We start from the raw sequence: 18,567 nt of genomic DNA on the forward strand, positions 1-18,567 counted from the left end.
AAGACCACAAGCCTTCACAGGTGAATTCTACCAAACATTTAAAGAAGAGTTAACATCTATGCTTCTCAAATTATTCCAAAAAACTGAAGAGAAAGGAATACTTCCAAGCTGATTCTCCAAGGACAACAACACCCTGACACAAAAACCAGTCAAAGACACCACAAAAAAGAAAATTACAGGCCAATATCACTGATGAAAATAGATACAAAAACCCTCAACAAGATATTAGTAAACCAAATTCAACACACTATGTGAAAAGAATCATACACCATGATCAAGTGAGATTTATGTCATAGATACCAGAGACCTCAGTATCTGTAAGTCAATCAATATGATACACCACATTAACAAGTTGAAGAGTAAAAATCTCAATAGATTCAGAAAAAGCTGTAGATGAAATTCAACATCCATTTATGATAAAAACTCTCCACAAAGTGGTTACAAAGGGAACATACCTCAGCATAATAAAGGCCATATGTGGCCAATATCATGCTCAACAATGAAAAGCTAAAAGCATTTCCTCAAAGATCAGGAACAACACAAGGATGCCCACTCTCACTATTTTTTTACATATCATTGGAAGTTCTAGACACAACAATCAGACATGAAAAAGAAATAAAAGGAATTCCATTGGAATTGGAAAGGAAGATGTAAAACTGTCATTGTTTGCAGATGATATGATACTATATATAGCAAATTCTTGGAAAGGAAGAGGGAAGAAGTAAAGGAAAGGAAAAAGTAAAACTGTCATTGTTTGCAGGTGATATGATACTATATATAGCAAATTCTTAAGATACTACCAAAAAGGCTATTAGAACTAATAAATACATTCAGTAAGGTTGCAGGATACAAAATTAATATACAGAAATATGTTGCATTTCTATACACTAATAACAAACTATTAGAAAGTAAAATTAAGAAAGCAATACCATTTACAATTGCATCTAAAAGAATAAAGTACGTGGGAAGAAATCTAACCAAGGAGGTAAAAGACCTGTACTTGGGAAACTATAAGACATTGATGAAAGAAATTGAAGATGACAAAAACAGTTGAAAAAATATATGGTGTTCATGGATTGATAGAATTAATATTGTTAAAATAACCATATTCCCCAGGGAAATTTACAGATTCAGTGCAATCTCTATCAAAATACCAATAACATTTTACACAGAGCTGGAACAGATAATTCTAAAACTTAAGTGGAAAGAAAAAAGACCCTGAATAGCCAAAACAATCTTAAGGAAAAAAAAAAGAACAAAGCTGAAGGTATCTTGCTCCCTGTTTTTGGGCTATACTACAAAGCTACAGTAATCAAAACAATATGGAACTGGCACAAACACAGACACATAGATCAAGGGAACAGAGTAGAGAGCCCAGAAATAAACTCATGCTTATATGGTCAATTAATCTATGACAAAGGAGGCAAGAATAAACAGAACTTCTGCAATAAATGGTATTGGGCAAACAGGACAGCTACATGCAAAAGAATCAAACTGGACTACTGTCTCACAACATATACAAAAAATAAAACCAAAATGTATTTAAAACTTAAATGTAGGACCTGAAACCATAAAACTCCTAGAAGAAAACATAGGCAGAATGATTTTTGACATTGGTCTTAGCAATATTCTTTTGGATCTATCTCCTCAGACAAGGAAAACAAAAGCAAAAATAAACAAATGATACTACATCAAACTAAAAACTTTTCCACAGTGAAGAAAACTATGGACAAAACAAGAAGATAGCTTGCTAATGGGTAAATATTTTTGCAAGCAATATATCTGATAAGGGGTTAATATCCAAAATATACAAAGAACTCATACAACTCAACATCAAAAAAACAACTTGATAAAAATAGGCATAGGATCTAAGTAGACATTTTCTCAAGAAAGACATACAGATGGCCAACAGACACGTGAAAATATTCTCAGCATCAATAATCATCAGGAAAATGCAAATCAAAACTACAATGATAATTCTATTTTTAGTTAGTTTTTTTTTTCCCAGCAATCCCACTACTGAGAAAACTATAATTCAAGAAGGCACATACACCCCAATGTTCATTGCAACACTATTTATAATAGTCAAGTCATGGAAGCAACCTAAATGTCCATTGATGGATGGATAAAGAAGATGTGGTATATACAGTGGAATATTACACAACCATAAAAAGGAATGAAATTGGGTCATTTGTAGAGATGTGGATGGACCTAGAGACTGTCAGACAGTGAAGTAAGTCAGAAAGAGAAAAACGAATATTGCTTATGAACACATATATGTGGAATCTAGAAAAATGGTACAGATGAAACTGTTTGCAAGGAAGAAATAAACAGAAGCAGAGGACAAACATACGAACACCAAGGGGGGAAAGGGGGGGGTGGGATGAATTAGGAGACTGGGATTGACATATATACACTAATAAGTATAAAACTGATAATTAATGAGAACCTGCTGTGTATCACAGGGAACTCTATTTAATGCTCTGTGGTAACCTAAAAGGGAAGGAAATTCAAAACAGATGGGATATATGTATACATATAGCTGATTCACTTCACTGTACAGCAGAAACTAACACAACATTATAAAGCAACTATACCCCAATTAAAACACACACACACACACACACACACACAATGAGATACCACATGGTACATGTCAGAATGGCTATATCAAAAAGATAAAAGTAAGAAGTTTTGGTGAGGATGTGGAGCAAAGGGAATCTTTGAGTGCTGTTGGTGGGATTGTAAATTGGTGCAGACTCTTTGGAAAACAGTATGGAATGTTCCTCAAAAATTAAAAAGAGAACTGCCATATGATCTAGTAATTTATCTTTTGGGTGTTTACCTGAAGAAAACAGAAACTCTAATTATAAATAATGCATGTATTCCAATGTTTTTTGCAGCATTATATATAATAGACAAGAAATGGAAGCAACCTGTGCCCATAGATGAGTGGATAAAAAAGTTGTGACATATATATATATATATATATATATATATATATATATCAAGGGAACAGAGTAGAGAGCCCAGAAATAAATAAGTGAGGAAGATTAAGAGGTCCTGTTATAAAATAAATGAAACACAAGGATGTAATGTACAGCACAGGGAGTATAGCCAATAATATTGTGATAACTTTGTATAGTGACAAATGTTAACTAGATTGTCATGTTGGCCATTTTGTAATGCATAAAAATATTGAATAACTATGTTGTACACCTGAAAGTAATATAATATTTTAAGTCAATTACATTTCAATAAAAAAGCAAGAATGTGTGAAAGAATTATCACCCCAACAATTTAATATTATACAGGAAGTCCAGGCAGTATCAAGATTAAAAAGACATTTCACAGTTGGAATAAATATGCTATTTATAAATATCATTATGATTATCTATATAGAATATACTAAGATTTTTGAGAAGGAATAAAAGAATTAGTAGAAACGGGGCTTCCCTGGTGGCGCAGTGGTTGAGAGTCTGCCTGCCGATGCAGGGGACGCGGGTTTGTGTCCCAGTCCGGGAGGATACCACGTGCCACAGGGCGGCTGGGCCCGTGGGCCATGGCCACTGAGCCTGTGTGTCTGGAGCCTGTGCTCTGCAGTGGGAAAGGCCACAACAGTGAGAGGCCCATGTACCGCAAAAAAAAAAAAAAAAAAATTAGTAGAACTCAGCAAATTTTTTGGATATAATATACATTATCAAATATCAATAGTATTTTTACTATTTTTTACACATACTAATAAAAATTATAAAAATAAAATATGAAAAAATAAATTCATGTTAGCAAAATAAACTATAAACTATATACTATTCCTGATATACTCAGGAACAAATACAACAAAACTATAGGTATTTAAAAGAGAAAATTACAATATATTTTTGAAAACTTACAAGAGAATAATGATTATGATAGTTACTGGGTTATTTAAAATGTGTCAGTTCTCCAAATTCACATGAAAATGTCCAAGCATGCAAATCTTATTTATATTTATTTATTTATTTATTTATTTATTTATTTATTTATTTATTTTTGGCTGTGTTGGGTCTTCGTTACTGTGAGAGGGCTTTCAGTAGTTGCAGCAAGTAGGGGCCTCTCTTCATCGTGGTGCACGGGCCTCTCACTGTTGTGGCCTCTCTTGTTGTGGAGCACAGGCTCCAGATGCTCAGGCTCAGTAGTTGTGGCTCATGGGCCTATTTGCTCTGCGGCATGTGGGATCTTCCCACACCAGGGCTCGAGCCCATGTCCCCTGCATTGGCAGGCAGATTCTCAACCACTGTGCCACCAGGGAAGCCCCAAGCATGCAAATCTTAAAGCAAACAAAAATCAAAGAGAGAAGACTTGCCCTAGTGAGTTCAAGGTTTAGTATAATGCTATCTTCCACAGTAATTAGAACAGAATAATGTTGGTGCAAGGATGATCAGAAGAGACACTGACAATTGTACGGACAATGTTATACTTTAGAAGATGTAGTAGAAATTTGGGGGTAAAATAAGAATGCTTTAACAAACTGTGTTTGAGAAAATTGCCTTTCTTTTTTTATATACAACAGGTTCTTATTAGTTATCCATTTTATACATATTAGTGTATATATGTCAATCCCAATCTCCCAATTCATCACACCACCACCACCCCACCTCCACTTTCCCCACTTGTGTCCATGTTTGTTCTCTACATCTGTGTCTCAATTTCTGCCCTGCAGACTGGTTCATCTGTAGCATTCTTCTAGGTTACACCTATATGTGTTAATATACAATATTTGTTTTTCTCTTTCTGACTTACTTCACTCTGCATGATAGTCTCTAGGTCCATCCATGTCTCTACAAATGACCCAATTTCATTTTTTTTATGGCTAAGTAATATTCCATTATATATATGTACCACACGTCTTTACCCATTTGTCTGTCAGTGGGCATTTAGGTTGCTTCAATGATCTGGCTACTGTAAATAGTGCTGCAATGAGCATTGGGGTTCATGTGTCTTTTTTAATTATGGTTTTCTCAAAAACCATGGGTATATGCCCAGTGGTGGGATTGCTAGGTCATATGGCAATTCTATTTTTTGTTCTTTAATAACCTCCATACTGTTCTCCATAGTGACTGTACCAATTTCCATTTCCACCAACAGTGCAAGAGGGTTCCCTTTTCTCTTTCTTTGTAGATTTTTTGATGATGCCCATTCTAACTGGTGTGAGGTGATACCTCATTGTAGTTTTGATTTGCATTTCTCTAATAATTAGTAATGTTGAGCAGCTTTTCATGTGCTTCTTGGCTATCTGTATGTCTTCTTTGGAGAAATGTCTATATAGGTCTTCCTCCCATTTTTGGATTGGGTTTTTTTTTTTTTTTAATATTGAGCTGCATGAGCTGTGTATATATTTTGGAGATTAATCCTTTGTCCGTTGATTCATTTGCAAATATTTTCTCCAGTTGTGTGGGTTTTCTTTTTGTTTTGTTTGTAGTTTCCTTTGCTTTGCAAAAGCTTTTAAGTTTCATTAGGTCCCATTTGTTTATTTTTTTTTTAATTTCCATTATTCTAGGAGGTGGATCAAAAAAAGATCTTGCTGTGATTTATGTCAAAGAGTATTCTTCCTATGTTTTCCTTTAAGAATTTTATAGTGTCCGGTCTTACATTTAGGGCTCTAATGCATTTTGAGTTTATTTTTGTGTATGGTGTGAGGGAGTGCTCTAATTTCATTCTTTTATATTTAGCTATCCAGTTTTCCCAGCACCACTTATTGAAGAGGTTGTCTTTTCTCCATTGTATATCCTTGCCTCCTTTGTCATAAATTGTTGACCATAGGTGCATGGGTTTGTCTCTTGGCTTTCTATCCTGTTCCATTGATCTATATATCTGTTTTTGTATCAGTACCATACTGTCTTGATTACTGTAGCTTTGTAGTGTTGTCTGAAGTCAGGGAGTTTGATTCCTCCAGCTCCATTTTTTTTCCCTCAAGACTGCTTTGGCTATTCGGGGTCTTTAGTGTCTCCACAAAAATTTTAAGATATTTTGTTCTAGTTCTGTAAAAAATGCCATTCATAATTTGATAGGGATTGCATTGAATCTGTAGATTGCTTTGGGTAGTATAGTCATTTTCACAATATTGGTTCTTCCAATCCAAGAACATGGTAGGTCTCTCCATCTGTTGATATCATTTTTAATTTCTTTCATCAGTGTCTTATAGTTTTCTGCATACAGGTCTTTTGTCTCCCTAGGTAGGCTTATTCCTAGGTATTTTATTCTTTTTGTTGCAGTGGTAAATAGGAGTGTTTCCTTAATTTCTCTTTCAGTTTTTTGACCATTAGTGTATAGGAATGCTAGAGATTTCTGTGCATGAATTTTGTATTCTGCAACTTTACCCAATTAATTGATTAGCTTGAGTAGTTTTCTTGTGGCATGTTTAGGATTGCTATGTATAGTATCATGTCACCTGCAAACATTAACAGTTTTACTTCTTCTTTTCCAATTTGTATTCATTTTATTTCTTTTTCTTCTCTGATTGCCATGGCTAGGACTTCCACTGCTATGCTGAGTAATATTGGCAAGAGTGGACATTCTTGTCATGTTCCTGATCTTAGAGGAAATGTTTTCAATTTTTCACCATTGAGAATGATGTTTGCTGTGGGTTTGTCATATATGGTCCTTATTATGTTGAGGTAGGTTCCCTCTATGCCCACTTTCTGGAGAGTTTTTATAATAAATTGGTGTTGAATTTTGTCAAAAGCTTTTTCTGCATCTATTGAGATGATCATATGGTTTTGTTCTTCAATTTGTTAATATGGTGTATCACATTGATTGATTTGTATATATTGAAGAATCCTTGCATCCCCGGCATAAATCTTACTTGATCATGGTGTATGATACTTTTAATGTGTTGTTTGATTTTGTTTGCTAGTATTTTTTTGAGGATTTTTGCATCTATATTCATCGGTGATATTGGTCTGTAGTTTTCTTTTTTTGTGGTATCTTTGTTTGGTTTTGGTATCAGGGTGATGTTGACCTCATAGAATGAGTTTGGGAGTGTTTCTTCTACAAATTTTTGGAAGAGTTTGAGAAGGATGGGTATTAGCTCTTCTCTAAATGTTTGATAGAATTCACCTGTGAAGCCATCTGGTCCTGGATTTTTGTTTGTTGGAAGATTTTTAATCACACTTTCAATTTCATTACTTGCGATTTCTCTGTTCATATTTCCTCTTTCTTCCTGGTTCACCCTTGGACATTTGTCCATTTCTTCCAGGTTGCCCATTTTACTGGCATAGAGTTGCTTGTAGTAGTCTCTTAGGATGCTTTGAATTTCAGTGTCTGTTGTAACTACTCCTTTTTCATTTCTAATTTTATTGATTTGAGTCCTCTCCCTCTTTTTCTTGATGAGTCTGGCTAATTTTTTTTTTTTTTTTTTTTTTTTTGCAGTAGCAGGCCTCTCACTGTGGTGGCCTCTCCCATTGCAGAGCACAGGCTCTGGACGCGCAGGCTCAGCAGCCATGGCACACGGGCCCAGCTGCTCCGTGGCATGTGGGATCTTTCTGGACCGGGGCATGAATCTGTGTCCCCTGCATCGGCAGGCGGACTCTCAACCACTGCACCACCAGGGAAGCCCTGGCTAATTGTTTATCAATTTTATTTATCCTCTCAGAGAACCAGCTTTTAGTTTCATTGATCTTTGGTATTGTATTGTTTGTTTCTATTTCATTTATTTCTGCTCTGATCTTTATGATTTATTTCCTTCTACTAAATTTGGGTTTTTCTTTTTCTTCTTTCTCTAGTTCCTTTAGTAGTAAGGTTATTTTTTTTATTTGAACTTTTTCTTGTTTCTGGAGGTAGGCTTGTATTGCTATAAATTTCCCTGTCTGAACTTCTTTTGCTTCATCCCATAGGTTTTGGATCATCATGTTTTCATTGTAATTTGTCTGTAAGTATATTTTGATTTCCTCTTTGATTTCTTCAGTGATCTCTTGGTTATTTAGTAATGTAATGTTTAGCCTCCATGTGTTTTATGTTTTTTTTCCCCATAATTGATTTCTAATCTCATAGTGTGGTAAGAAAAGATGCTTGATATGATTTCAGTTTTCTTAAATTTACTGAGGCTTGATTTGTGAGCCAAGATGTGATCTATCATGGAGAATGTTCCATGCACACTGAGAAGAAAGTGTGATCTGCTGTTTTGGGATGAAATGTCCTATAATTATCAATTAAATCTATATGGTCTACTGTGTCATTTATAGCTTGTGTTTCTTTATTAATATTCTATTGGGATGATCTGTCCATTGGTGTAAGTGAGGTGTTAAAGTCCCCCACTATTATTGTGTTACTGTTGATTTCCTCCTTTATAGCTGTTAGCAGTTGCCTTAAGTATTGTTCCTATGTTGGGTACATATATATTTATAATTTTTATATCTTCTGCTTGGATTGACCCCTTGATCATTATGTAGTGTCCTTTCTTGTCTCCTGTAACTTTCTTTATTTTAAAGTCTATATTATCAGATATGAGTCTTGCTACTCCAGCTTTCTTTTGATTTCCATTTGCATGGAATATCTTTTTCCATCCCCTCACTTTCAGTCTGTATGTGTCCCTACATATGAAGTGGGTCTCTTATAGACAGCATATATATGGATCTTGTTTATGTATCCATTCAGCAAGCCTGTTTCTTTTGGTTGGAGCATTTAATCCATTCACCTTTAAGGTAATTATTGATATGTATGCTCCTATTACAATTTTCTTAATTGGTATGCATTTGTTTTGTTGGTACTTTTCTTCTCTTGTGTTTCCCACTTAAAGAAATTCCTTTAGCATTTTTGTAGAGCTGGTTTGGTGGTGCTGAATTCTCTTAGCTTTTCCTTGTCTGTAAAGCTTTTGATTTCTCCATCAAAACTTAATGAGATCCTTGCTGGGTAGGGTAATCTTGGTTGTAGTTTCTTCCCTTTCATCACTGTAGTTATGTCATTCCACTCCCTTCTGGCTTGTAGTTTCTGCTGAGGAATCAGGTGTTAACATTATGGGAGTTTCCTTGTATGTTATTTGTCATTTTGCCCTGGTTGCTTTCAATCATTTTTCTTTGTCTTTAATTTTTGTCAGTTTGATTACTATATGTCTTCATGTGTTTCTCCTTGGGTGTATCCTGCCTGGGATTCTCTGCACTTCCTGGACTTGGGTGGCTATTTCCTTTCCCATGTTAGGGAAGTTTTTGACTATAATCTCTTCAAATATTTTCTTGGGTCCCTTCTCTCTCTCTTCTCCTTCTGGGACCCCTATAATGCATATGTTGTTGTGTTTAATGTTGTCCCAGCAGTCTCAGGCTGTCTTTATTTCTTTTCATTCTTTTTTCTTTATTCTTTTCTGTGGCAGTGAATTCCACCATTCTGTCTTCCAGGACACTTATCCCTTCTTCTGCCTCAGTTATTCTGCTATTGATTCTTTCTAGTGTATTTTTCATTTCAGTTTTTGTATTGTTCACATCTGTTTGTTTGTTCATTAATTCTTCTAGGTGTTTGTTCTTTAATTCTTCTAGGTCTTTGTTAAACATTTCTTGCATCTTCTTAATCTTTGCTTTTCTGAGGTCCTGGATCATCTTTGCTATCATTATTCTGAATTATTTTTCTGGAAGATTGCCTATCTCCACTTCTTTTCATTGTTTTTCTGGGGTTTTATCTTGTTCCTTTGTCTGGTACATAGACCTCTGCCTTTTCATCTTGTCTGTCTTTCTGTGAGTGCAGTTTTTGTTCCACAGGCTGCAGGATTGTAGTTATTCTTGTTTCTGTTTGAGACAGTTGGCTTTCTATTTGGAAGAAAAAAGCAAAATAGCATTTTATTCCTGTATTGAATCAAATACAAAATAAATATCAATTGGGTTAAAGACTCAAGAAGCAAAACTTCGTAACGTTTAGTAGAAATTATAAGAGATTGACTTTAAGATCTCAGGTAGTAAAAGATCTCTTAACTCAGACTCAAAAGAAAATAATCATACACAAAATAAGACTTATTTTTGTATAAACTTCAAACACTTCATAATAAAGGAATCCAAAAACACTAAAAATTAAAAGATAAGTAACAACCTATGTAAATATATTTGCTTCATAAAACAAACAAGGAATTAATTTTGGGGAAAAAATGTATGACCTCCCACATGAATCAGTAGGAAAAGGAAATGCAACACAATAGAAAGTAGATATAGGCTATGAATAAGCAATTCACAGAAGAATAAAATGTAATTTTTACTAAGCATATGAAGTTGTTCAATCTCATAAGAATAGAGAAAAATATAAAATAAAACTATAATGAAGAATGCTGCCCATGTTGAGGATTTGGTGGTTCCTCAGTGTCCTGAGTCCTGCTGGCTTATTCTCCTTTAGCCAGAAACCCTCCTCCTGAGCCTGTGTGGGAGGAGCAGGGCCTCTGAGGGATGCTGTGAGCCTGCTGGCCCTGGTCTCTCCTTAGCAGTGGAGGCTTTTCAGTAGGACAATTTGTTCAAGAGAAGGGCCGAATTTGGGCTTGACTCTGGCAGGAGAGTGAAGGAGGTTACTATCATTAAACCAATAGTTTATGGTAATGTTGCTCAATATTTTGGAAAGAAAATAGAAGAGGATGTTCACACCCATCAGTGGACAGTATATATAAAATCATATATTCAATAGAAATGAGGATATTTCAGCGTATGTGAAGAAAATCCATTTTAAATTACATGAAAGTTATGGCAGTCCTTTTAGAGTTGTTACTAAGCCTCCATATGAAATTACTGAAACAAGATAGGGTGAATTTGAAATAATCATCAAAATATTTTTCATTGATCCTAATGAAAGACCTTAATCTTGTAATATTTATTAAAGCTATTTCAATCAAACACCAAAGCAATGCTGGGAAAAAAGTCAGTGGTTTCAGAGTTCTATGATGAAATGACATTTCAAGACCCAACAGCAATAATGCACCAATTATTAACATCTTGTCAGCTTACTTTAGGAGCCTATAAGCATGAAACAGAATTTGCAGAACTTGAAGTGAAAACCAGAGAAAAATTAGAAGCTGAGGGAAAAAAAAAAGAAAAAGAAAACAAGCTTTAACTGAGACAAAGTGAGATAGTAGCATTGACATATATACACTACCAAGTGTAAAATAGATAGTGAGAAGCAGCTGCATAGCACATAGAGATCAGCTTGGTGCTTTGTGACCACCTAGAGGGGTGGGATAGGGAAGGTGGGAGGGACACGCAAGAGGGAGGGGACATGGCGATATATGTATACATATAACTGATTCACTTTGTTATACAGCAGAAACTAACACACCATTTTAAAGCAATTATACTCCAATAAAGATGTTAAAAAACAAACAAACAAGCTTTGAAATTGCAGAGCTTAAAGGAAGATTAAAAGCAAGTTGTGACACTATAAATTGTTTAAAAAATGAAATCAAGAAACTTGAAGAAGATGATCCGACAAAAGTAATATAAACAGTTCTGAAGAGAACTCAATAATAAGGGAAACTAAAAATAAGATAGAAGTTAGAGAGATGGACTACAAATGCTGTGATGTTTCTTAGAAAAACTGCATGTATAGTTGTTTACCATAGATTTCTCAGCAATGAAGTCAAAGTATTTGTACTTTACAAGCAATCTTTAAGGTGAAATGTATGTGTATAAAAAGAATGAATGCTGTATAGGCACTTAATCAATGCATTTTGGGGTAGTTCTATGATATTAAGCACAATTTTAAAACACTTCTATTGCATTGTATGTGTAGCTTATCCTTTTGACAGGCATCAAAATTTCACTATAAAGTATAACTTGTAAAAATTTTGTACTTCCTTAGTAGTTAGAATTAGTGGTAACATTAATGTGCATATTTAATTTCTTAAGTTCTTACCTGCCCCTATCCCATATCTTTTGTATCTGATGTGCCCAGTGTTCAATAAGCCTTCAATAAGTGTAGTTTACAGAAAAAAAAATACACTGAGATACCATTTCATCCCCATCACATTAAGAAAAAAAAAAAAAGGAACAATTGGACAGTACAGAATGTTGATAAGAATGTATTTTGGTAACGAACTCTGAGACCCTGCTGACAATAACATACATTTTTACAACTTTGGAGAGTGGTTTGTTAATATAAACACAAAATATTTGTATACTTATATATATATAAATTCTATAGAGTGCTATTATTATCAAACTGTTACAGCAGTTGTTAAAATAAAACTCACACTTGTGTGCTACTAGAATAAATATATTATCTTGAACATTACTTGGAACATCCTTAAAAATCACCTGTTTGCAACATATATACTTAGGTGACTTGTTTAATTTACCAGTAAGTTTCTCAACTGCCACTCAGTTATATGATGAGAGGCTTCTATTTAGAGTGATAACTTTGTTTTTAGAACAGTTGTCATGTAGCCCTTCACTTTGGCAGAAATTAACAAAAGCAGTTGGCTATTAAAGCAATGAAATTTGTAGAGTTAGTGTAAGAAATCAATAAGCCAAGTTGGATATTAATGGCCCAAGACCCTTCATGGCATGAGAACTGAAACTTGGTGGTATCTTGAAAGGACCCTCAACATCAATTCCAGGGAAACAAATGTGGAAAGTCAAGGGAATTGTCATCATGGCCTGGAGACTAAAGATTTATAGAATCCTGCTCTCCCATGGGAAACAGACTGAAAACTGAAAAAGCCTAGCCTCAGCCTTGTCATGTTACCAAAAAATTAAATCTATGTTCTAGAAGTGAAATTAGCATCCTTCTTTTTAGGCTCTGATATTCAGGAGAGGAATACACTATCTAAAATAAGTCTTGAAAAACTAAGAGTTTCTTCCAACAAGGGCATAGCTGTTGCCAGTTTTAAGAAGCCTTTTCACCCTGGTCTATTGGAAGTGAGCACTGAGAGAAATTCCTTGGGACCCTGCCTAAGTTGTTGGAGGAACCATTTGGACATATGGAAGTAAGCATATTAGAGACTGGTTGATGCTAGAATCTTGACTGTTTCCTTTACATTGGTCCCTTCTCTGGAGATCTGATTCTATTTGATACTTCAGCAAAACCATCCTGGCAGAGGAGGATGGTAGAGAGAAAAAAAGTCACCTCTTTGAGGAAGACCTGCTTTTTTAACTTTGTGGTTCATGGCTTCAATTAGAAGAGTTTTAAGCATAGTTTTAAAAACTATAATTACAAAAGTAAAATTAACATTAATACTATAAAACACACATCTCCTTATATAAAGTCTAGACAGTGTGAGATTCCAAGAAATAATACCCTCACAAAACATCACATTATGTTACCTATACATTAGCCCTCATCGGACAGCTGACCTTTGTGTTTCTTGTATCTCTAGGTGGAGCCTAAATGACAGGGAGATCTTCTGAGGGTGAGGATGAGAGCTCAGGTGTGGCTTCTGGTACTGAGGTGCATGTGGTAGCAGTTAAATGTCAAGAAAGGTCCCCTGACTATTTGTTGTAGGATTAGAATTTCTCAAACCAACACCATCTTTCTAGATATGCTTCTTAAAAATCAGCAAAAAAAGCACTCAAACTCAAGGAAACTTAAGAAAAACTACAAAATGACAAGAAACAAAGAAAATATAAGAGGTGTGTGAGGTGAGGAGATAGAAATTAAAAAGTAATTAAAACTAAAATAAATAGTAGTAGGAGTAGCAAAAGCAATGTATATATAATGTGGTATAACTTAGAGAGTTAAAATACCAGAAAATAAATCTATGGCAAAATTGAAATAAAAAAATAAATAAAATTAAAAAGTAATAGTAATAGTAGTGTAGTATAAAAAATAAAGAAGGTTGAAGAAAGCCATATTTAAATGAAAAAACATCAAATATTGAGAAGATGAGAGATGGATGAGGAAAAGGTGGGGGGATTAATAAAAATTACTAGAAGCAACTAAGGAATGAGAATTTTTAAGAGTTCTCAGATCTGTCCAACTTTTGTTCTGGAGAGATACTGCACCACAACCCCCTACCATGTGATTTCCATGGGCAGAACTTAAGGGTAATAACTTGCCAGAAGTTTTCACTCCCTTAAGGGGCAGGCTGATAAAGGCACTATCTGAAAAGGTGAAAACATGAGTTAATATCACAGAGCTATTTGTACAGTTTCTGAGTTTCAAAAGCAACAGGCAATTTAGGCTAAGAAAACATCCTACTTGCTGCCTAGTTGTAGACTGGTGCTGTCTGATCAGTTGTTTCCTATTCACAATAGTTATTTGGAGTGGAGTTTATACTACTCTCCACTATAAGATGGTCAAATAGTAATGTTTTCACATGATTCACATAAATGGACAGGGTGAGAACTTCAGTAGAGACTTCAGCCAGATGCTGAGGAATTTTCCAAGAAGGAAGAGCCTTCATAAATGCCCCAGGGGAAACTATACACTGTCTGTTCATGGAATTTGCTGGAATAGTGGTAGAAGATTAAACTCTGTATCCTAAAAGTGTATAGACCCAAGCTCTACTGGAACTAAATAAAGACAGAATTTTCCTAATAATCTGGAGCTGAAAATAGGGCTTCCAAATGAGACTAGAAATCAGGGATTCTCCCCATCATTCTGTCCATCTTGCCTGAGTGTCCTGTAAATGTAAAACAATGGACGTTATAAGAATTTGAGGCAAGGTAGTGTTTAAATGGGTTTATTATAGATGCTTTTTGATGGTAACCTGCTGTTTTCTTTTTCTTTTCTAGGACCATTAAATGAATTGATGTTGATTGAGGTATCCACTTAAAATCAGAATCACTGGGTCACCAATTTTACTTTCTTTTGGAAAGTAATTGGTAGAAATGGATTATTCCTCCCACAGTATTTTCTAATTTACTCTTCTAAATAAGGGCACAGAACAAAGATGTAGGAACTGGAAGTACTTTTCTTTATTGCATAATGAAATTCAAGTGTGCTGACCTCCTGACCATGATGTATACGTCTAATGATTTTAAAATTACTTTTGCCTGCTGAGTTGTACATCATAGCTTGGGACTAACTAATTATCATTTTAAACTGAACAGATTATATAAACGAGTGTGTTTGTCAGTTTATTCCTTTCTTTCTGTATACTATGAGAGGCAGGAATGGTTTCTCAAATAAAACAAATTAAACATCTGTGCTTAGGATCATCTCAGTGTTAAAACACTTGTTTTCTCATAAAGCTGGTTTTATATCTAAACAAGCAAATACTTCAGAGGAAGATTGTTTTGAAGGACAGTAGGAAGTTCTCATTCTCCACAAAACTAGCTCTTGTTTTTGTTTTTGCTTTTTTCCCAGATTTGTCCTTTTGTCCTCATTGATTTTTTTTTAATTTAAATCTACTGGTAGTTGGGATATTTTTGTTTTGATAGGAAAAATGGTTTATTGGATCCTTTCCTCTAAGTGACAAGAAGGGGTTATGCTCCGTGTGAGAGTAGAGTAGAGGCAGGGTTAGTTTGAGGCCCTAAAGGAATAGCCCCCAAAGAGCAGAAAATGTGAAGAGTCAAGGGACATGAGAGGAGTGGAGGCAGAAAGAAGAAAATTATTTGCAGCTGTGAATGTTAACAAGTCTTATATTTGACCCAATTCCTGTAGGTATGGAACATAGATATATAAACACAAGCTAAACTTGGAAAGTGATGCCCAAGGAGGGTTGACTATTATTTCTTTCCTGCTCCCTAGCATAGAGTTTGAATCTTAGTTTGGAAAATCATTTGCGTGATTAACCCTTTCCCTGTTCTTTGCTGCCTCTCCTCTTCCCTGCAACAGCTATGATTCTTCATTGATTTCTTTGTTTCTAGATTATTAACTTGAATGACCAGGCTTGAAACACCACCTGATTTTCTTCTGATCTTACAAACAATCAGGTAAGAACAAGCCACAGTGTGTCATGTCTTCTATTTTTATACTCAACTTTCTTTTCCTAGGTCAAATGCAGACTCAGAGGAGAAAGCTTCGGGGCATGCTATTATCAGAAGAGCAGTTGTACAGGAAATGTTGGAAATGGGTTGGAAATGAGGAATCAGAGAAAAGGATGGTGAGGAGGCAGGTTTTAGTCTAGTGTGTGCTACTAGTTTGACTCAATCTTTTAGCGTTTGGCACAGATAAGAAATAATTCAACCATCATGTTTAATCTTGAGTCTGAGGCAGCAACAAATGACCTGGTGTTAAAATAAATACGTGATCAAGCTATTTCCAAATAATGGTAAATATCAAGTGGAAACCATCAATGAAATAAACTTATCCACCCTACCCACAAAGTGAAAGAAAAATCAGATATTCTCCTTCTAAATTTATTTAATGTAATTTTCAAGCAGCTCTTACTGTCAGAATATACTTTACGTGTACACCCAAGAAATAGTATTGTAAAATGACCCTGAATGCAAGTCTCATTTTTTAAATGAGAGGATAAACTCTGTCAGCAATAAAGTTATTTTAATTTGTATAGCATTTTACAGTACACATACATTCACATATTCTAGGTCAACTAAAATAAGTAAAATAACTTGTACCTGTGATCATGCATCTTGAAAGTCATGGATCACTCAAACTTATTCTGCTGAGTCAAAATCTGAAGTTATCTCAATTACAAATTAAGCTACAGTCACTTATTCAATGTATTTTTATTGATTGATTCAATTCAACCAGTCAATATAATTCAGTAAGTATTTATTGAGTACCAACTGTGCCCAGCATTTTCATAAGCATTAATAGAAAATTTTAAAAGGAAATAGATATGATACTGTACTGCTCACAAGAAGATTGTACAGAAAGATTGTGTAGGAAGACAATAGTAAAAAGGTGTAAATTTGAGAAAAGTGGAAAGGGAGAAGAAGTGAGTTGCTCTGACTGCCTGGTGCCAGGTAATTTAAAATGTGCTATCTATTTTAACCTTTCTAACAATCATTCAAAGCACATACTGCTTATCTTTTACATGGTGGAAGTGCAAACAAAGAGAAGTTACACAACTTGCCCACCCAGCCCCCAGTGGGTATGGATTCAACTCCATCAGCCTCATCTTCTCCCCATCAAACTTTTCTCTTTCCCAGGAATTATAAATAAATGAAAGGCAAAACTCATTTACTACATAAGTTAATGAGGAGGAGAGAATAGGATTGATTATTTTGTCTAAGGTCCCTGACTGGTTTGTCCATGATATAGTTGAAAGTTTTCTAGATTGAGAATCAAATAGTCTGCAGTCTAGAATTTATCTGTTTTTGTAGACTTGGGCAATACATGTAAACTATGAATTACATGAACCTTAGTTTTTCTCAGCTATAAATGGATGGATTAGACCTAAAATCTGTCCTATTTCTGAAATAACACTTTGACTGAACTTGACCCATTATATTACTCAATAATTATATTACTGGATAAATTATATTACTGGATATTTGCAACTCCACTATTTATATATGCAATGGTGTATAATGAAAAGTTTAGAATTTTGCTACCACTTGCTTGCTTTCTCTCTCTGTCTCTCTCTCTCACACACACACAGAGACTTCTACAATGGTTTTGAATAGCTTTCAAAAATTTTTTCCAATGAAGATTTATATATATTTATGTATATGTAAATAAATTTCTATTAAGTAATAAGGATTTCAAATTATAGAAATAAAAAAATTAATTGAAAGAAATTTTAAATATACAGTTATACAATGGATAAATCTCACTCCAATAGGTATGTTCCATATTTTCTCTACTTAAATATGTACCTACAAATTAAGCTAAAAGCAATTGACGCCATGGTGAATTCATTGCATCTTTTAGAATGCTTTTGACATGCTTGACATAAATTAGTCTCATAACAGACATGATTGATAAATTAAGCACAAAACAAAATTCATTTAAATTTGCTGAAAGAACTGGTCAAGAAGGAGTCTTCAAACTGTCCTCGTTCTATTTTTCTACATAAGGAGAAAAATAATTCTACATGAGGTCCATATGAAATTATAATCCATGAAGTTACCAATTTATATATCTCATGAGAAATATCTCACTATTTCTAACTAGAGTAAAATATCAAGTCAAAATTATTCTGAAAATCTGTTCTGGTTTGACCACACTCCATGCACTTGTAAAGACATTTCTCCAAATATTACATTAGTTCATTCTACTCATTTTCCTTTCCCTTTTATTCATTTATTTTAAATTTACATTTGTATAATTTTTAATTGAGGCATAATTGACATGTAACATTATGTTTCAGGTATACAACATAATGATTCAATACCTTATACATTGCAAAATGATCACCATAAGAAATCTAGTTAACTATCACCTTACATAATTACAAATGTTTTTTTTTTCTTGTGACCAAAACTTTTAAGATTTACCCTTTTGCAACTTTCAAATATACAATACAGTATTATTAACTGTAATCACCATTCTATACATTACAAGCCTATGATGACATTCCCTTTTAAAAACTTCCACTTTTACTTGTTTTTTAAAAGTTTCTGCCCAATATTCAGTAGATAGGCCAAAAGGACATGTACAAACGTGCAGAGAAACACAAAGTTGGAATAGTACCTTATAATGATAACTTTCAAAAACAAGGTTTTCAATGTGAAGGAATGAATGCCTGTAAATTTTGGAGCCAACATTAGAATTCATAGG

General features: G+C 34.4%; 1 pseudogene; it reads left to right on the forward strand.

The window, feature by feature from the left end:
- Positions 1-11,438, forward strand: part of LOC132435753 (YEATS domain-containing protein 4-like) — a 22,423-nt pseudogene extending 10,985 nt beyond the window's left edge.
- Positions 11,439-18,567: the final 7,129 nt, after the last annotated feature.

Source organism: Delphinus delphis, chromosome 13 (genome assembly GCF_949987515.2).
Source record: "Delphinus delphis chromosome 13, mDelDel1.2, whole genome shotgun sequence".
Taxonomy (NCBI): Eukaryota; Metazoa; Chordata; class Mammalia; order Artiodactyla; family Delphinidae; genus Delphinus; species Delphinus delphis.